This window comes from Suricata suricatta, chromosome 6 (genome assembly GCF_006229205.1).
Source record: "Suricata suricatta isolate VVHF042 chromosome 6, meerkat_22Aug2017_6uvM2_HiC, whole genome shotgun sequence".
Classification (NCBI taxonomy): Eukaryota; Metazoa; Chordata; class Mammalia; order Carnivora; family Herpestidae; genus Suricata; species Suricata suricatta.
In genome coordinates, this window is record NC_043705.1 from 55,604,327 (window position 1) to 55,624,480 (window position 20,154).

At 46.9% G+C, this 20,154-nt stretch overlaps 1 protein-coding gene and 1 non-coding gene across 11 annotated transcripts in view; both read right to left on the reverse strand.

Moving 5' to 3' along the window:
• The window catches only part of LHFPL2 (LHFPL tetraspan subfamily member 2), a 165,535-nt gene extending 145,421 nt beyond the window's left edge, over positions 1-20,114 (reverse strand). For 2 of the 10 annotated variants that reach the window (XM_029942475.1, XM_029942482.1), the window contains exons 1-2: positions 19,751-20,114; positions 3,971-4,045 (exon numbers count right to left, since the gene is read on the reverse strand). The gene's annotated coding sequence lies outside the window, so the exon portion shown is untranslated. The other 8 variants (XM_029942476.1, XM_029942477.1, XM_029942479.1 and 5 more) reach the window with 8 other exon arrangements.
• Positions 5,794-5,897, reverse strand: LOC115295071. Its single transcript, XR_003910303.1, has one exon. It is a non-coding gene; the product is annotated as a U6 spliceosomal RNA (small nuclear RNA).
• Positions 20,115-20,154: the final 40 nt, after the last annotated feature.

Consider the following 20,154-nt stretch of genomic DNA (forward strand, 5'->3'; position numbering starts at 1 on the left):
AGCATTAACGTCAACTCAGCCAGAAAGGCGAAGGCAAAAAGGAGGTCGACATGGTTCATCATCCACCAGGCTCGGACGCAGGCCCCCTCAAACCAGCACCTTGGGAGGGCTGATCACCCCCATAAAATGTGAAGTGCACTTTGAACCCAGGAACAAGGAGAATGAGAACTATTTTCCCCAGCCTGCTGGGCTGCGCTGGGAGCTTCAGCTATTTGTTTTCTTTTTCAGCTTGTAGCCATAAAGGGTAGAAGGACACTCAGCAGTCACCCCAGGCAGGGAGGCGAGCACCATGGCCTGCCCATCAGGAAATAAAGGAGAAGAAAGATAAGCATTAGTGGAGGAGGTCTCAAGGGGGCCAAAAAGGGTGTCCTCCAGCTTTGAAGAAGGAACCTGAAAGAACAGAATTCCAGAAGCCTCAGAAACCACTCCATGTAAGAAATGCTTTCTAGAGAAAAGGAATTAAAATGCAGATACTTACTCTTCATCATTAAAAGTGACAAAAGAGGGAATTTTTTCACTCTTTCTTGCCTATTTGGAAAAGAGATTTTTATTAACTAGTTATCTAAAGGTGTCCTTCTAACTCAGGTCTATGATTGTAAAAAGATGCTAAGAAACAGGAAACAGCCATTACTTAACCGAAAGAGGACACGAGAGTGACCAAAACAATAGTCCTTTTAAAGAGCAAAGTCCAAGGTATTCCATTTACAAGCTAGTTTTCCTGGAAACAAGTACTTATAAGTTATTTTTCAAATCAACAAGCTTCTGCAGTGGATAAGACAGACCAGCCCACAAGTCACAGCTCAGAAGCCACCTGATCAAAGTAAAAAGGGGCTCCTCTGTGATGCCCTGAATGTGTCCTGGAAATGGAATAAAGCAAACCCTTCCCAGAGATGTCAATGCCTGGGTACAGCTTTACAATGAACTTCGAAAGCCTAATTAGGAGACTTTGCTGCTTCTTTCAGAAGAAGTAAGGATAAAGGCTTTACCTGAGAAAAACAAAGACACTAGCGGGTTTGGGAGGGGGGTGTGCCATTTATTTTTTTGCGTGTATCTGTAACCAGCTGCCGGCTGGGTTCCCAGGCATTTCGGCAATAAAAGAAATGATCCGTCAGAGACCAGCACGCTAATAATGACACCTGGGTCTGAGACCAGCAGAAGAGTTGCTGTGTCTCCTAGCTGCCTTTGCTCTGATGGCTCCCAAACGTCTACTGTGGACACAAGGGGCTCATGCTGGACAGTGTCTTTGGATCAAGGCCAATGCTCCAAAACAGCCGTCTTAACCACACACGCATGCACGAATATACAAATTCTACTGGTGGGGCACTAGCAGGCTCCTCTATAGATACAGTAAACATTTCATGAAAGAACACCACGGTGTAAGTCCAAAACACAAAGTTCAGAAGCTCTAAGAAAATTCAAGAATTGCAGCATATCTTGGGCTAGTCAGAGTGATGTGGAATAGTCAACATGGAGCAGGAGAAGGCTGTGAAGTGTGCCTGAGGGCACACCTGTGTGTGAGAGCCCCACAGGGAGGAGGACGGCTGAGTAACTTGATGACTTCACCTACTGCATTGTTTTCTAACCAGATTAGAAATGCACTGTAAAACAGGAGTCACTCTGAGAATCAGCTGTCTCCCAGAAGCTCAGGGAGTTGCTAAGTCTTAACAATTTGTAAGCACGCCCCACGTATGTATTTGGCAGCGTAGGAACTAGACACACAACAACGACCTTGCATTCAGTTTCTGCAGGCATGGTGCAAAATAGTCAGTAATAGACAAATTCCAAAACCTACTCTAAAGCTAAAACTCACTCATATTCTAACATGTGGGCTTTTAAACTGCAATTAATTTCCTTCATTTATTTTGCAAATATGGCAGACAAACTCGCTTATGTGGAGACCGGGAATTCCTGGGCAAAGCTGAAGTCCTCACTCTGCCCAAGCCCTAGGAAATTTTAAGAACATGAATAAGGTCAACTGAGAGTTAGATTTCTTGTGCTGCTTTGCCTTTCACTGAATTCTCCCACACGGCTGTACAACTGGGGCTCAGCACCAGGTAAAAGAAACCACAACTGTGTGACTGCTTTTACGTGAATTTCTTGGCCAGTACCTCTACTAGGAATGCAGAGGCCAGAAGACAACTTCCTTCTCTCTGCTTCAGTGCCGCACACACCCAACCAACACAGCCGGAAGGGCCGAACAGCCGGTAGGAGCAGGACAGGAAGGCAAGAGCAGAGACTCAAGATCATATTCTAGTTGAAGACCCAGGTCCGATTCGGGCTTCAATATTCAGTGAGCCACCACCCTGGGGGTTGCTAATCCCAACTCACAGGATGAAGCCAATCAGTACACCTCTCAAAGAAGCCAATGACCTGAGAAGTCTGGGGAGGATTAAGGTGCACTGATTTGAAAGTTTTTTGTTAAAGGGGCGCCTGGGCGGCTCAGGTTTGACTATCTAACTCTTGATTTCAGCTCAGGTCATGATTCCAGTGTCGCAGGATCCAACCCCACACTGGGCTCCACGGAGTATGGAGTCTGCCTGGGATTCATTCATTCATTCATTCATTCATTCATTCTCTCTCTCTCTGTCTCCCTCCCTCCCTCTGCCCCTCTCCCCCACATGTGCTCTCTCTAAAATTAAAAACAAATTTAAGCTTTTTGTAAAAATTTTTTATACCTGAACTGCGTTTTAAAACAAATGCTTAAACCACTCAGAAATATTTTTACTTCTTCCAGGTTGTGAATTGGGAAAGTCCGTTGATTGTTTCCTTACTGCCTATACATCTAGACACACGTTCAGTCCTAGAGCTGACCAGGGCTCCCAGGGTCTGGTTGCCAATGGTCTTTCCAAGAGCAAACTCAGAGCGGCAAGTTGTCATTTAGCACATTAGTGCTCCATAACCTACATCACTACTTACTCCACGGAAAGACAATGACATGAACACTCCTGACTTCTCATCCCTTTCATTAGGCGGAAGAGTCTAATGTCCTACTGACTTAATACATTACGGCAAATTCTGAATTATGCATGGTTATATGAGGAAACAGGCACAGAATTAATCCAAAAAGGCATTTACAAAGCATTTCATCGGGTAGAAATACATTATGATTTTTTATGTGTGGCTGTGCCTTCACTGAGCTTACTAGGGTTGTTGGGTTTTTTTGTTTTGTTTTGTTTCATTTTGTAGGACATATTTATTCATTTACTGAAAGTCTGTTCCATCCTGGGAAACATGCTAGACGGGGGAGACTGCAGCCAAGGAACTCACAGACTAGACGAAAAACTTGCACACAAACACATAAGTAAAGCTCACATGGCAAGAAGTGTGCTGTGTGAGCAGATTCGCCATGATTGGTTGTGCTGTAAGGCTGAGGGAAAGGCGATGCTCCAAGAAGCTTCTTCCTGATACAGTTTGATAAATAACAAATGAAATCTGGACTGCGTCTTAAGGGAAGAAAAAGAACTTTAAAAACTATTTTTACTGTTTATTTATTTTTGAGAGAGAGCGCGTGAGCAGGGGAGGGACAGAGAGAGAGGGAGACACAGAATCCGAGGCAGGCGCCAGGCTCTGAGCTGTCAGCACAGGGAGTTCGGCTCAGGGCCTGAACTCGCAGACGGCGCAAGATCGTGACCTGAGCTGAAGCCGGACGCTCAACTGACTGAGCCACTCAGGTGCCCCTAGAAAAAGAATTAAGGACCAGTTCACATGGATGGGAGAAGGGAGCCCCACACAAAGGAAAGAATGTTGGGTGGTGAAAAGGCCAGCAACGCCCAGGAGAAAGGACGCCAGGTAGACACCTTCACCCCATAAACTCTCAGCAAAGGCGCGGGACCACTTCATACCTCTCTTTATGTAAGGATTTTCTTGTTAATGAATGAGGACTCTCAGTGTTATCAAGGGGCATCATCATGACTAGAGGTTTCCTACAACCCGCCTGAGCATGAGCAGGTCCCAAGAGCTAACCTCTTACCTGTGTGAATGCACTTGAACGAGATGGAAAAACCACAAGCCAGCTGTGAATTCAAGAGTCTGCTTCCCAGTTTACCTAAAAAAACAACAGGAAAGGACCATTTTTGTTAACTTGGAATGGCCAGTCTTTTAATGCTCCCAGGAAAGGTCTGCGGACCCTAGCTGGGGCTCCTTGATCTGAAAGCAGAAACCTGGCCACGGGGTTGGGTGGAAGAGCCCTGAATGAGAATCCCAGGGGGTAACCCAGGGACAGCGTACGTGAACTGTAAGCCAGGTACTTAACTTACCTTTGCCTCAGCTTCCTCCCCCGCAATATCTACCTCACAGAACCACCATGCCAAGCCTGGGGTCACATGAATGAACACGTGATGGGTTTGCTGCCCTCTGAGAGCTCACAGTCCACAGACACAGAGAGATAAGCAGGCAGTAACCACCTTGCGGCAGCCACTATGAGCCAAAGTGAGAAAATTACAAGGTGATGTGAAGCCTTTGCAGAAGCCCTAACTGGTCCCAGAGACGTCAAAGGAAGCTCACCAGAGCAAGTGACAGCTAAGCTGAGGTCAGACAAGCAGGAGATGGCAGACGAAGAGGACAGGAAAACAGAAACCCAAGAAAGAAAAGGCCCCAGCAAAACGGGATGCCCTGAGAGTAAGAAGAATATAATGAGTTCATAAAAGAGGGAGGTTAGTGGGGCGCCTGGGTGGCTCAGTTGATTAAGGGTCTGACTCCTGATTTCAGCTCAGGTCATGATCTCTCGGTTTGTGAGCTCGAGCCCCGCATTGGGCTCTACCCTGATGGTGCAAAGCCTGTTTGGGATCTCTCTCTCCATCCCTCTGCCCCTCCTTCTCTCTCAAAACATATAAATAAACTTAAAATTAAAAAAAGGAAAGAGGTTAGTGATCACTAGAGTATTTCAGAGGCCAAGAGGGAGGCTGGCAAGAGACAAAGCTATAAAGATAGAGAATCACACAAAAGGCCTTGCAGCCATTGTAGGACTTTGGACTTTACCTTAAGGCCAAAGGCAAACCCAGGAAGGATCTTACATAGGAGAGCAACACAGTTCAAGAAGTTCTTGGTAACACCAGAGAGAAGAAGGTCTTAGAAGGGGGCAATGAGAGCCAAACAACCCCAAATGCCACATCCCTGGTCTGTGTGAAGAGGACCAACAGGGAAGGCTCTAGGGCCAGGGCCCGTCTAGCACTCCAATGAACCACTGCTTCCAAATGACTGGCTCCTCTAGGATTGGGCAATTCCCCACAAGCAGACACGCCATCAGGAATAGAATCTGGTAGTCCCAACACACCCTCCAGAAGGTCAAGGTCACAGTGGTTCTCAAAGTCTGGTCCCCAGCCCAGCAGCATCAGCATCAACAGGGAATGTGTTAGAAATGCAAATTCTCAGCCCATCCCAGACCTAGCAACTCAGAATCTCTAAGGGCGGGAGTAATGGGTTATTAAAAGCCCTCCAGGTAACCTGGATGCTCCCTAAAGGCATTAGCACCAAAAGGTGGCAGTTTCAGGATGGGGGTCAGAGAGGGTACGGAGCAGAGAGCTGGCCTGGTCTATGACCTGTGATGCCCATTTTTGCTTACAAGAAAATACACAACTCTGCTGAGGCTTTGAACCCCTCCTAGCCCTGCCGACTGACGGGTAGAGAGCCCAGGGCTCACTGCTGGGGTGGGGATGTGGTGCCGCAGGAGGGTTTCGTTTCCCCAAGATGTGCCCTGTCCCCTTGTGCATCCTGCATTTGCTTTAGGACACGCAAAGGAACCCCAGTGTCAGGAAAGTGGACACGCACTTCTCTTTTGTATTCATTCATTCAGTTTATAATATGGGTTGCTTCACAGATGTGTGTGTCACCCTTGCACTGGGGTCGTGCCAATCTCTTTTTCATTCCAATGTTAGTCTAAGTGCTGCCCAAGCAAGCACACACTTCTGCTTGCAGACCATGCTTCTCCTCCAACCCAGGCACAGAATCTGGCCACTCCAGAAAAAGAAATGGGCCATCCGGAAAGTTCCATGTGGTTTTATGGGAGGGTCAAGTTTCTTTCTGGAGTGTGGAACACACTCTGTGGTTACAGAGATACAAAGGCCCAGGAGCCAGAACGTAATTCAGGGATCACAACAGCTCAGTTCAGCTGCCTCTCTTTGAGTATCTATTGTTTCTAGAAGAAGAAAGAAACAATTATCCCTCCTCCCAACAAAAAGTATATTTCTGTAAAGAGCAGGCAAATCCTCACATTCTTATGTTTCTATAGTTCTTGCTTTGCTTAACAAAATGGGGAAATAGGGCCCAAAACATAAAACATGGGCGCCTGGAAGGCCCAGTCAGTTAAATGTCCAACTTCGGCTCAGGTCACGATCCCACAGTTTGTCAGTTCAGGCCCTGAGTCGGGCTGTGTGCTGACAGCTTGGAGCCTGCTTCAGATTCTAAGTCTCCCTCCCTTTCTGCCCCTCCTCCACTCACACTCAGTCTCTGTCTCTCTCTCTCTCTCAAAACTAAATAAACTTAAAGTTTTTTAAAATAAAAACAGTATTCAGATCAGGGCACCTGGGTGGCTCAGTCGGTTGAACATCTCACTTAGCTCAGATCATGAACTCATGTCTCGTGAGTTCAAGCCCCACATCAGGCTCTGCACTAACAGCCTGGAGCCAGCTTGGGATTCTGTGTCTCCCTCTCTCTGACCCTTCCCTGCTCATACTCTGTCATTCTGTCTCTATCTCTGTCTCTCTACACATATATAAAATAAATAAATATTTTTAAAAAATTAAAGGGGGCACCTGGGTGGCTCAGTCGGTTGGGCATCCGACTTCAACTCAGGTCATGCTCTCATGGTTGGGGAGTTTGAGTCCCGCACTGGACTCTCAGAGCCTAGAGCATACTTCAGATTCTGTGTCTCCCTTTCTCTCTGCCCCCCTTCCCCACTCATGCTCTGTCTCTCTCTGTCAAAGATACATAAACATTAAAAAATTGTTTTTAATTTTTAAAAAAACCAGTGTTCAGATCAACCCAGATCATAGTGATACACTGCATGTTCCAACCGCACACAGCTTCTGGAGTCTGTCCCTTTTGCCAATGTCACAACGTGGGTGGTTGGGCTGCAGGATCTCCTAACAGGTCAAGCAAACACGTGTGGTCCAGGGGAACAGGCAATGCTGCAGAAATCCCTAGCACCTTCCCTATACCCTCTGCTTGCACACCCCGGCTCTCCAGCCTCCTCACCTACTCTGTGCCTGTGGTACCCACATCTCTAAAGGCTTTGTACATGTCCCACACAAGGCTGCACACGTGGCTAACCACATTAAGGTAACAACTCTTAGGGCACCTGGGCGGCTCAGTCAGTTAAGTGTCCAACTTCAGCTCAGGTCATGATCTCGCTGCGGGTTCGAGGCCCGCATCGGTCTCTGCAATGACAGTGCTGAGCCTACTTGGGAGTCTCCCTCCCCCTCTTTCCTCTCTGCCCCTCCCCGTTTGCTCACTTACTCTCTCTCTCTCTCTCTCAAAAATAAATAAATAAAATTTTAAAACAAAGATAATGACTCTTCTACAGCCTCTTCTACCAGACTGTCAGCTCCCTGAGGGGCTCAATAAGCGTGTGTTGACTAAATGACTGAACACACAGACATACAGACTCACCTAGAATAAGAATTTCAGGCCTGGATTTGTCCCCTAACATTTTCTAGCCCAAACAGGTAAAATGGCTTGTCTAAGGTCACAGAGCAAGCTAAGGGTCTCACCACAGGAGTCCGTACAGATGGTTCTCAGTGCTTTCTGACATTCACAGCTGTGCATTCCCACCTTTCCTAGGTACCAGGAGACCAGTACCCCTTGAAGACACAGGAATTTTATGTATAATAGGATGTATTCATTTTTTTGTGTGCATTCTTTCAGGACCTTCCCCAAAGCATAAAGGAACATCTTGTAGATCTCAGAATGAGGGGCACCAAGGCCAATCTAAGGACAGATCAGGGGCTCTGAGGAAAGCAGGAGCATGAAATGGCCGTGGGTGAGAGTGTGGGTCAGTCTTTGTAGAAGTTCCCAGAGTTCTGGTCCTGAGACGTGCTTCTGTGTAACTTCTCTATTGGTTCAGGCTTACTCAGGCAGCAAGGGTAAAGATGATCTCCCAACCCACCATTATGCTGTTCTGGAAACACACTGTGTCACTCCAACAAGCTTTGGCTTTGGTAAGAGGATGTCCAAGTTCAGAGTTCACCCGGGAGCTGTGAACTATTCTCTGCAGATATGACAGAGAAAGCAGGTACTATCGCATACTTTCTAGGTGCCATGGAATGTCAGAAGCGTCAAGCCCTTCTCAAAACAGACTGAGAAAAAGCCCTTCAGTAGAGGAAAGAAGGTCTCTCCTACTGGCCAGGTCTACCTGTTAAGCACGCACAGAAACAGCACCGTTTCCTGAACTTTGCTCTCAAAATTAAAAAGACTTTTAAAAAAGTGCAAAATAACCCCGAGCACAATTAGGATGTTTAATCTAAATTTTCTTATATAGATCACCTGGCTTTTCATTACAGCTGGTCAAGCATATGTGAAATAGCTCCATTCGACGGAAATATGCCACACACATCATCAAGGCTGTTCAAGTCCCTCTAACACAGCATGCGTGCGCACAGCGAAGGGAGCGGGGACTAGTCTTGCCGTGTGCCCTTCCGGGGAGCCTTGCTCCTGGTGAGCTGGCCGGTGTGCCTGCTGCCTCTCGCCGGCCTCTGTGGCACCACCCTCCTTGTCCAGCACCCACACTCCACCCCCTCCAAGTCACAGTCCACTCTCTCATTCCCTGACCTTACCTGCTTTTGAGAAGCATTTTATGAAATTATTCCTGTTAAGGTATAAATCAAACATATGCTACCTGTCCTACAGGTCCTTATGTGTCGAATAAGAGGTTTAAAGACAAGTGTTTCACCCAAATTTCTCTAATGATAGAATTTTTGGCAAAAGCACTTACATGAATTCCACTTTATTATTATTTTTTTAATTTTTAATAGATCAAGAAGTTCATTACTCCCAACCAGCAGTTCCTGGGGGCTTTGATGCTGTCACACATGATTCGAGAAACACCAAGAATGTTCTTAATCTCAGGGACCATCTTTAACCCCACCTACAGGGGCCTCTCCGCCCCGTGTTGCAGGTGTACCGGTCAGGAAACCACTAGTAACAAAAGCTCAAATAACCAGAGCTCTCGGCATGAAGGCTGCTTCTCCTATGGTTTCTGACGGGAATGTTAACAGTGTCTGAATCACCAGGGAAGAAGCCCTCCCGATCTCATCCCACAGACCATTTCCTACTTCATCTGTGTCATAAACTGACTTGGCCTCTAGAGTGGGGCTGAGACGGACCCTGGATTTGCAGGAAGGGAGGTTAATGCTGATATAATGATACGGAAAGCGCAACTCCTCAACCTGTCAGTTCACCTGGATCAGAACCAAACTGGTCTGCAGAGGATGAAGGGCCCCCCTTCCTCGTCCATTTCTGGTCAGCATTTACTTAGAAAGGGGACACTCATTATCCCCAGCTGTCTGTCTAAACCAGAGTGGGAGAGGGTGTGGGAAAAGTCAGCTGCAGGACATTCCTAAGACTCCACTCTCCATAGAGGCCCAAAGCTTAGAGCCTAGAATTTCCAAGCACTCCCCAAAGCACTTAAGAGTCAGTGTCTGTAAAACCTTCCTAAAAATAACAGCCACAAAGAACTGCTGTCTTACACTGTTGAAAAAGGACTCTCCGATTCGGTTCCACCCAAGATAAGGGCCTCTCTGTAACAATAAAAGCATGTGTCGAGATAAAAATTAAAGTGATCCCACAGGGACAGAAACCAGCTCTTCACAACCAAGTACCCAAGAGGCCAAGAAAAGAACGTGTAAGGGCATCCCTCAGACATGGTCAACATCACAGGCTCAGACAGATGGGTTTCTAAATTGATGTGTCCTTACACCAGTGTTTCTAGAACCTGCCTGACCCTAGGAACCACGCATAAGCTTTGTTTAAAACCTACAGATCCCCAGGACCCACCCCAGTCTCATCAAGTCCAAACCTCAGGGGAGAGGTCCGAGAACATCTACATATTCTAGTCAGCCAGCCCAGCCGAGTGTCAAGCAAGTTTCATAAATAATGCTCCAAATAAAATGAGAGGTAACTTTTTTAAAAACTTTGTAATTACATTAATTGAGAAAATACAGGTTTAATTGGACGAAGTCAAAGCCTTCTTTATCTAGTTAAAATTATGGGATAGAGTCAACATGGAGTGAGGAAATCAACTAAAACGTAGTAAAAACAAAACCTGCCCTTTAGCTTAATTGTATCCCACCTAAGAGACTCTCCAGAACAACCCTTAGGGACGAGGAGGAAACACCGTGCAGCTGCTCCCAGTGGCCATTATGGGCCCTAACGACAGTGACAAGGCTTAGGGCCCTCGGTCTCATCCCAACAGAAACCAGCCTTAAGTAGCAGGCAACCAATTCTAAGTCAGCCCCCACAGATGCCTTCTGGTTCTCAGACTGTACAGGTTTCAGCCTCCAGCTGACTAGTCTATAGTCTCATCCACGTCCCAGCTTTGTGTGAGGCCTGACGACATGGAGCCAGCAGCATCAGTGTGGCAGGAGCCGGCTTGAGATACAGGATCCCAGGCCCCATGCGGGCCTGCTGAATCCGAATCTACATTTTAACAAGGTCCCAGGTAATTCTTGTGCACCCTGAAGTGTGAGTGTTTTACCACCTGTGGAACAATCAGCCCACCCACTTATGCTCCAGACTCTCAGAGGCCTTCTTCCCTCACATTCTTGTCAGTCTTGGTTTCTCATGACCAAACCACCTTCAGCAGGGGCCAGTGAATCTGATAATCCAAAGCCCACCTTTTCAGTATTTAGCAAGAGGCAGTAAGTACTGACAATCTCTTCCATTCTGAAATAGGGAGCCATTACCATAAATCAACAGAGACAATCTAAAGTCAAACAATACCACGGAATGCTGGCTCTCTCGGTTCCAACATAGTGTTAATGAGGGCAAGGTCATGAGCATGATTAGCTTCCTCTGTATCTTGGCACGGACTCCAACCCTCTAACCTCTGGCCGCCTACAAAGGGTGACACACCCCGGGTTCCTAAGAAGGCTCAGAAGAATGACAGGGGAGGTCTAACAGAGCAGTACCAGTAAATAACTCAAAGGACTTCAATGACTGATGAGCAGAATGGGCCAAGGAACACAACAGGCAGCCCAGAGGAATGCCTGACATGGCAGATGACCAGGTCAGAATTCAAAATTATCGGGACAGAAACACGAAGTCCCATGGTCAAGATTAAAAAAAATCAAACACACATACATAAGTAAGACGAAATCTAACATGATGGCACTTCTTGTTTTAACATGTTTTAAAACACATCAGTTGTATTGGCTAATATACTTGCCAAGAAAGCCAACTAATTTACTCTTAGGGTCCATCAATCACACTATCCTAAAAAGGCCCCCGGCCACCTGTCCACACAGGTGAACCCACAACCCATCACACTTTCTCATCACCACTACCACTTGTGCTCTTATAATGAAGTGTGGCCTCTTTACTGGTCTACATACAGCTCTTTTAGGCCCTCGGTTATAGTTTAAACATTCCACACATCGGCTTAGCTCCTTCGACACTGTCGTTTCTTTACTAATACAGAACTACAGATTTAAGCACCATCTCGAAAAAACACATAAACAGACAAGACAACCTAAACACACTCATTTACCAAAGGATTCAGATCAAAAAGACCTACCGTCCCCTGTTTAAGCCAGCACACTATGCTACCTAGGACAGCATAAATCCATGCAGAATTAGTAATTAGGCCAGTAAATTATAAGTTTCTAGTAGAGAAGAACCTTGAAAGGACTACTATAAAAATGAGCAAATGACAAAGTATCTGTTTAGACATACTTCTATATACGGTCATCTTCTATGAAAAGACAGCCGTTACAAAAACTGGATGTGATTTTAGACTGTTTTTAACGCGGTGACCCATAGTTTCCTTAAGTCTGTACTGAATACCCAAGTAGTAATCATTTATAAAGACAAAAACACTGCTTACTGGTACAGCTTGCAGCTCCCAGACTATCCAATCCATTATTTTTAATTCCAGAAAATTTGGTCTCTACAGGCAAGAGAAAAAAAAATGAGTTTAAAATTTTTAAGAGATTAATTTGCCCTCAATACGCATGTGCAGTGCACCACTTACCTAAAGCTGAAACAACGCTACTGTCCATGCAGTTACAACCATCCTTAAACAACTGGCTAACTGCCTGAAAACTGGAAAACAACACGTGAAATCCAGCCGAACTGCAGCCCGTCCCGGGAGAAGGGAAGCTTGAACTCCAGGTGCCCTTGACAACACACACAGCTCAGTGTGGAAAGAAAGAAAATCTGAACAAAAGAATCAGTAGAGGAAAAAGAGCCCCTCTAATTTTCCAGGCATGTGCGGAGGTTGCTGCTAAAGGGATATGTCAGATCTCACTGCTGGTTTGGGGCTATGGAACACTGAAACAATTTTTAAAAAGAAAGAAACCCAACATGTCAATAGAGTACATATTTAATTCAGTGCTTATCAATCAGATTTGATTCAAGACTTCTTATCAGACAGCCAATGACACACCTAGATATAGAAGTGAAACACCTCTCAAATCACTTTTACAATGTTTATAAAAACATACAAAATATACAGTAACGAGGGGGTTTTTCCGTATAGTTCCAAGGGAGCTGTCCCATACTGTCTGTGGGTCACAGCGCCCAACTCTGGTTGTACTCCCCAGCCTCCCAGTATAAGCAACTACATTTATAGCAAATATGAATTTTAATTATTTTTAAAGACAGAAACCTTGGGGCTCCTGGGTGGCTCAGTCGGTTGAGCACACAACTTCAGCTCAGGTCATGATCTCACAGTCCATGGGTTTGAGCCTAACATCGGTCTGTGCTGACAGCTCAGAGCCTGGAGCCTGCTTCGGATTCTGTGTCTCCTTTTCTCTCTGACCCTACACTCTCACTCTCTGTCTCTCACAATAAAATAAAGACATTAAAAAAAAAAAGACAGAAACCTCCTTTACAATGGATGCACCACAGATATAAGGAGAGGTACAGTGTTGTGGCCAACATGTTTACACACATGGTTTGTGTTTACACACATACACACACACACACACACACACACACACACACAAGCCCACCAACTGTTTGGCTCTGGTTTTAAAAGTAACAAACTATTGGGGTGCATGGATGATGGTTCAATCAACTAAGCATCTGACTCCTGATCTCAGCTCAGGTCATGATCTCATGTTTATGAGATCGAGCCCCACATCAGGCTCCATACTGGGCATGGAGCCTGCTTGAGATTCTCTCTTTCCCTGTCCCCCCCGCTTCCCATGCTCTCTCGAAATAAATAAATGTACATTAAAAAATTAATAAAAAAGTAACATGCTATTTACAACGAATCTGAAAATATTGGAGAAAATAGAAAAATAAAGAAGATAACTAGTCCCTTATAATCACACCAGTCCAAGGTGAAGAGTTGTTAAAATCTACCTCCTCCCAGTCTGTCTGTGGCTACCAGCTTTCCTTCCAATGGCACCCCAGTTAAGCAGGCAAGGATGAGGGGAGGTGTGCCTGCTGGTTACACAGACTGACAATGATTAGTAATCCCTACTGGCCTTACCCTAGATGCACAGCAGTACGGATCAAATAGCATGTTTGCACAAATCAAATAGCATGCCTGCAATTTAACAAGGGTTCACTAGGGTCTCTTCTGCACATTTTTAATTATTTCACAAATGAATGAAATTCAGATTAACAGCAATAGCCTTCGAGGGCCATATGGTAAGTAAAAAAAAAAAAAAAGGCAGATAAACCTTTGTGGACATGAAAACAAAAGTTAGTTTTCACAATACAAGATCTCACAGCCACTAAGGATTCGGAGGCTTCTCCCTGTCTTGTAGACTGGCCACCTTCTCCCCATGTCCTCTCACAGAGGATGGGAATGCCTGACCACCCCCTCTAAAGGGAGAAAACTAGTGTTGGGGAGAAAGGGTGTGTGAAGCAGCTGGAAATAAAGACCTGGGAACTCCAAGCATGTGTGAAGCTCCCTGCCAGCAGTCCAGGGATCCCTGCAAGTCTGTGCACTTACACATAGACAGATATTCAGCCCACACTCAAATATCCTTAGTTCCACAAACAGGGAATGCTTTAAAAGGCCACATATTCACTGTTACAACATCCTAGCTTCGCACATGGGCCTAGGCTGCAAATCCTCAGTGTATTACCCGTAAGGTGCCAAACGCCAGGAAACCTGGTGACACGTCACTGAACGATTCTCTGTACACACAGAAGACACAAGGAAAGAACTGCTTTTGCCACTAACGTCACCTCAGTAAGTGCCAAACTTTGTTGGCAATGAACTTGCTGAAAGTCTCAATATTCTTCATTCAAATACCCTGACTACAGAATTCAATACTTATTATTTTGGAAACCATGTAAAGAGCTTTAAATGCTAGTTTGGTTGTGACATCCTAAATGGAACCACAACAATTCACCCAAGTAAACACCTCAGTAGTCTTACTTAATTTCAACAAAAGTATCTTTTACATAGGGTCCAAAACACTACTTAATAAATAAATGTGGTATCAAGTCAAAATCAGAACCTACAGGAGGAAAAGTCAAATACACTGAGGTTCTTCCTTCTTACCTGGCAAGTCTCAAAGTCAAAGTTCAGAACTTCTCTTGACCTAGCTGACAGTATTACAGTTTAACTAAGAAAACACACAGATAACATACCTCTACGTTACCGTATTCTCTAGATGTGCACAAAACTACTTTACTTCCTCAGCAAGTAAAGGTCATCTTACATTTTCTTAAACACAACACATACCTGTGTAACAGTCAGTCTGAGCTGCTATAACAAAATTCCAGAGACTGGATGATTTAAACGACATTTATTTCTTGTCGTTCTAGAGGCTGGAAGTTCAAGGTCAAGGCACAGTCAGATTTGGTTTCTGGTGAGATCCCTCTTCCAGGTTTGCAATGGTGGCCTCTTCTCTGTGGTGGAGAGAGAGCTAATGTCCTCTGGTCTTTCTCTTCCAGTAAGGACACTATTCCCACCCCCATCCCCGGGGCTCCAGCGTCACCACCTCATCCAAACCTAGTCACCTCCCAAAGACCCCCACCTCCAAATACCACCACACTGGAGGTTAGGGTTTCCACATATGAATTTGGGAAAGAACATGGTCTGTCTTTAATGTGTGTGTGTGTGTGTGTGTGTGTGTGTGCATGTGTGTGTGTGTGTTGGGGGAGTGGTAATCAATTTCGCCAGTTACACATCCTACCTCCTAAATATGTTCACAGCCATTCTACACATACTCCTCTCAATGATCCTAGTTCAAAATAACATAAATAGATCCAACCAGGTCTGTAAAATAACAGTGAGCGACTGGTCATTCAGGGCTAAGGTCAGAGGTTTAATTATCCCCAGTGAGGCCTGTGGAAGGGATAAAAGAGAAAAATTCAGTTACAGGACACAAATTGCTCTCATCCTGAGCACTGTTTAGTGAATCTCGACAAACCAGGGAACTACTTGCCACTACTATAAAAATAACTCCATCTTTCATCTCTACTCCAGACTCTCTTTCTGCCTGTGTATTCAGCTCTCTGCTGGGCATCTCTCCCTGGGAGGCTCACAGTTCAGTATGGGATTCAACTAAGCTCATTACTCTTCACCATCTCCTCAAACTGAGCTGCCCCACCGCTGTTCACCTCAGGGAATGGTGCCATGACCACACCAGTCGCCCTGACTCCCTCTTGGTGTCCACAACTGAGAGATGACCAAGGAAGTGTAAACCATCTCTCCTGGCCTCTCCCTCTGCAAGTCCCTCAAGGATTCCCACACTAGCCTCTCAGCCCAACTTCTGTCCTCACTCTGGTCTCCTTGTCACCCAACCTACATCATGGCCACCAAGTTCTTTCTAAAGCACAATAAAGCAAGTCATTTACCTGCTGCAATTCTCTTTCAGCCAGCTTTGGAGATGAAGTTCAGGTCCCTCAGCTCAGCACCCAACCCCCTCTCAACCCTGCCTCCAATACACACAATACTATCAGAGCCCTGATGGCATTATACCTTTGCAAGCCTTCTAGACTCCAAACGTGCAATTATTACCACATCGTGTATTAATGTCTTTTTAAAAGTAATGAAAAAGAAAACCAGGAACCAAGTATCCACTCTTTCCTTTACTGCTTCAGTTATGCCTTATACAGCAAGAGAGAGTGAGGCGTCTCAAGTGCTACACCACATTCTGCCCTAGGCACATCTGGGTTTTATAAGGTGATACCCAGAAGGAACCTTTAATTCCTTTTTTGCCTTTCTAAGGCTGAGAAATCTCACCTCTGAGAAAAAAACCTCTTTGTTTTCATGGCATGTTGGCTCCTCATCCACTACTCAAATGGACCCAGACTTGTATGAAGCACAGAAGAAACAGCTGCCTCTGTCTCCCTTACCTCTCAGGAGACCCCATAAGCCTGGTTGCCCCCCTCACCACCTGCAGCCCGGTCACTTCCCTCTGAGCAGGCTGGCTTGGGGAAGGAGGCACGCGCAGTGCTCTGCTTTCCTAGCACAGCCTCTTCAAAATCATAAAAGGAGTTTCCTGGGTTGATGGAGGTCCTTTGCACATAAGAGTTTGCTTCTCCAACTAGCACAGGTGCTCTGGGAGGGAGGGAGCCTGCTCTCAGTTCTTGCTGTGTCACCAGAGGCCAGAATGGAGCTCAGTCCATGGGACAGGCTTCATGGCTATTTGCTGAATGACAGGAGAAAAGAATGGATGAACGACCAAACAGGCGGTCTTCCTAAATTAGAAGAGCAGTATCCAGTATAGGTACCCTGCTCAAGAACTAGTGTTTTGCTAAGAACGCCTTTTGTTTACTTAGCTGTTAGATGCAACCTTCATAAAAACTGGGCCGTGTATCATTAACCCCCAAACACACTTTAAAGTCGCTTTTTGGAACAAATTCTAGAGATTAGAGATTCACTGTTTGTATCTTTCCAAGAGCAGTAAGCATTGAGTAAAATGTTGCTTTTAGGATTCGCAAAGAGGCATACACCTTGTCCAACACTAAAGCTGGTTTGGTTTTTTTGTTTGTTTGTTTGTTTTTGTTTTTGTTTCCTCAAACATGGGACCAGAAACCAGAGAACCTGCCATCACAGGGTCAGTTTGGCCTACAGTTGCACACCTGTGCTCTTGCCCTCAGAGCCAAACGGAGCCTGTAGGACACACTCTAGAACTGGAGTCCCAGAGAAGGCTGACCACAGTGGGCCAAAAGGATGCCGCAGGTACTTTCTAGAAAGACCAAGTGTTTCTGCCTGTGGGCTGCCAGAGGCAGGGGTACAGCCTCAGCTCAGGGTCTGCCCAAGGCAGCCACAGCTTACTCAGTCAGGTATCCGTTCCAGCTCTTCGAATGGCACTGCTTTCTCCAGGGCATTTGAAATACTTGACAACCATCATTAAGGTTTTCTGAGCACACCACCTTCCATCCCATACAAAAGTAATTCTAGTTATTAATCTTCAAGGTTAGTCTTTGCCTTGAACTCTTACTGCCACCAATTTAGAGACACAGAAACCAAGACTGGGAGAAATTAAATAACTTGTCCCAGGTTCAGACAGTAAGTAGCACCTCTAGAAACTCAACAGTATCAAACAGAATCAATTTGTGCTCCTACTGTTTAGCCTCCTCCTTTGTCAATTCAGTGCAATAAAGAAGGTAGGAAGCTGTATACAGTGTTCATTAAAAAGGACTATGTTTTTCTATACATCATTTTTCTGTTTTCTACTATGGAATTTTCCTTCCTGCCCTGCCAGCTATGTGCAGTGAAAGCTCTTTATTTCATCAGTCTACACATCTTTGTAAGCATGTGCCATCAATTCTGAGCCCATCTACATGCATGAACAGTGTATATTGCTTTTTCCAGAAGGCAGTGCTTGCTCTTACCCACAACGATCCTTTTTCCTAACTAAAGACAAATTACTCGTTCGTGTATCATGATTCAAATTATGTTTGAGAATGATCATTTGTAGTGTAATTATTCTTCCTAATTGGACTGCTCTAAAGACAAATGATTCTCCCTCTCCACCCTCATCATCTCCTGCAACCCACCACATCTTCTTTCCTGGCATTTTATAAAATGTTCGCTGTGCCCTTTGCAAACCATAGCCAGACACACTACCTGCTGTGTGACCACTTGGGAAAACAAACAAACAAACAAACAGCATTATAACATAATAGTGTCATGACTTCAAACCCTTCAAATATTTCATCAGCATGAGATTTCTGACATAGACTAATAACAAGCCTATCACAGTATGACAGCAAAAAGAAAAGATCATCTTGGGTTGTATTTCTTTTCTCTAGCTTTAAAACATTTAATCTCCTCACTAGCATGTGCTCTGCATCTCTTAAATTTGAAAAGAAGTCGTTTTTACAGAAGAACAGGAGGAAAAAATCAGAAGCACGCAGGAAAGGGCAATGCCAAAGAAATTAGCATCGATCCTCGCTTACATCTGGCGGGGGTGGGGGGGTAGTGGAGGGGGGCGGGGGCTCTCAAGCTAGTGAGTAAAGCAAAAGCAACGTGCCCGTGATAAACGTTCCTTAGAACTCGGTTACTCACGTTTACCTCTCTGGGAAGGGCCTCTCCCAGCTCCCTTCCCCCTCCCACTCACACCTCTCCTCTCTCTGGCTCAAACTCACACTGGTCCACAAGGGCTGCTCTGCGATTTCGAACAGAAGTTCTACTTTTACATGTGGGTCACCGATGGCAACCTCCACGCAGGCACACAATCACAGAGGGAAAACGGGAAATACAGGAAATGGTCCAGGGGGTAGTGAAGATGGGGGTGGGGGATAAGACTTTGTCTTTACTCTCATTCACTCACACTGAAATGGCTCACGGACTCTCCTGAAACTTGGGACCCTCCTGGATTAAGAGAAAAGTTGAACGGGACCTAAGAAAATCCTTTTGCTTTTCTGAATTCAAAGAACACCAGACCACTGAATGGAAGGGAATTGTGCCTAAAACATGCAGAAAACTTACACGGAGTCTCCCCCAAATCTTTACCCCATCATATGGGCTCAACCCACCCATCCCAGATGTGGTCTTCCCCACTACACGCCCACCTCCTCCAGCCAGCACCCCAAATCACTGCGCTGCCCCACAAAAATGCAGCCCAGAGCTGAAAAGCGGCTGACGTCTGTGGCCAGCGTGACCCACACGCCACACTCCAGGCCCCACGCAGGCGACCAGTGAGCGACCCCCAGCCCCCGAGGCGCGCACCAGGCGCGCAGCGCCCCGCGCGGAGCTGTGCCCAAGACCCGTGCGCCCTGGGTGCCCGCGGGACTGCCGGGCGAACACGCCGGCAGCGGTGGGAGAACCCGGCTCACGCCAACTCCCCGGCAAGTCGCCGTTCCAGACACAATTTTTCCACTTCTGCTGCCGGCGGCCGCTGCGGTGAGAGCAGAAACTGCCGATTCCTCCCATTCCCAGCATCCGACACCCGTACCGGTCCCGGGGACGGTCCTTTTCCCTCCCCGTGGGTTCCGGCAGCGCGGGAGCGAGGTTCCCGCTCCAGCCGCCGCACACACAGCCTGGGCTCCGGCCAAGACGGCTTCTCCGGTGCCCGGTCTAGGTGGCCCCCGCCGGCGCCTCTCGGCCCCACCTGGCCCGGGCTTCGGGCTCCCGGTCCTGCAGGGCGCGCGCGCGCGGGGCCCGGCGACTCCAACTCACCCGGCCCGGGTTCCGCGTCTCCGGCCCCGAGCTCCCAGCCTTCCCCCGCCGGGGCTTTCCGTTACGCCTCCCAGCAGCCAGCCGCTCCGGGAGGGAGGAGGAGGCGGCGGGAGGAGCGGGCGAGGGAGGGAGGAGAGAAGAGAGGGTCCCCGGGTGGGGGAGGAGGCGAGGCGAGAGCGCCGACCTCGGCCGCCGCCGGCGGGGCTAGCGAGGAGGAAGGAGAGAGAGGGGCGGGGGCAGAGAAAGAAAGAGGCAGCCGAGCCTCCCGGCCCAGGACCCGGCCCCACGCCGCTGCCCAGTCACCATCACCGCCCGGGTCCCGCTCTCCAGGCGGGCGTCCGGGGGGAGGGGTCGGGGCCCGGGGCTCTCCCCGCGCGGCGCGCGGGCGGGGCGGGGCGGCCGGG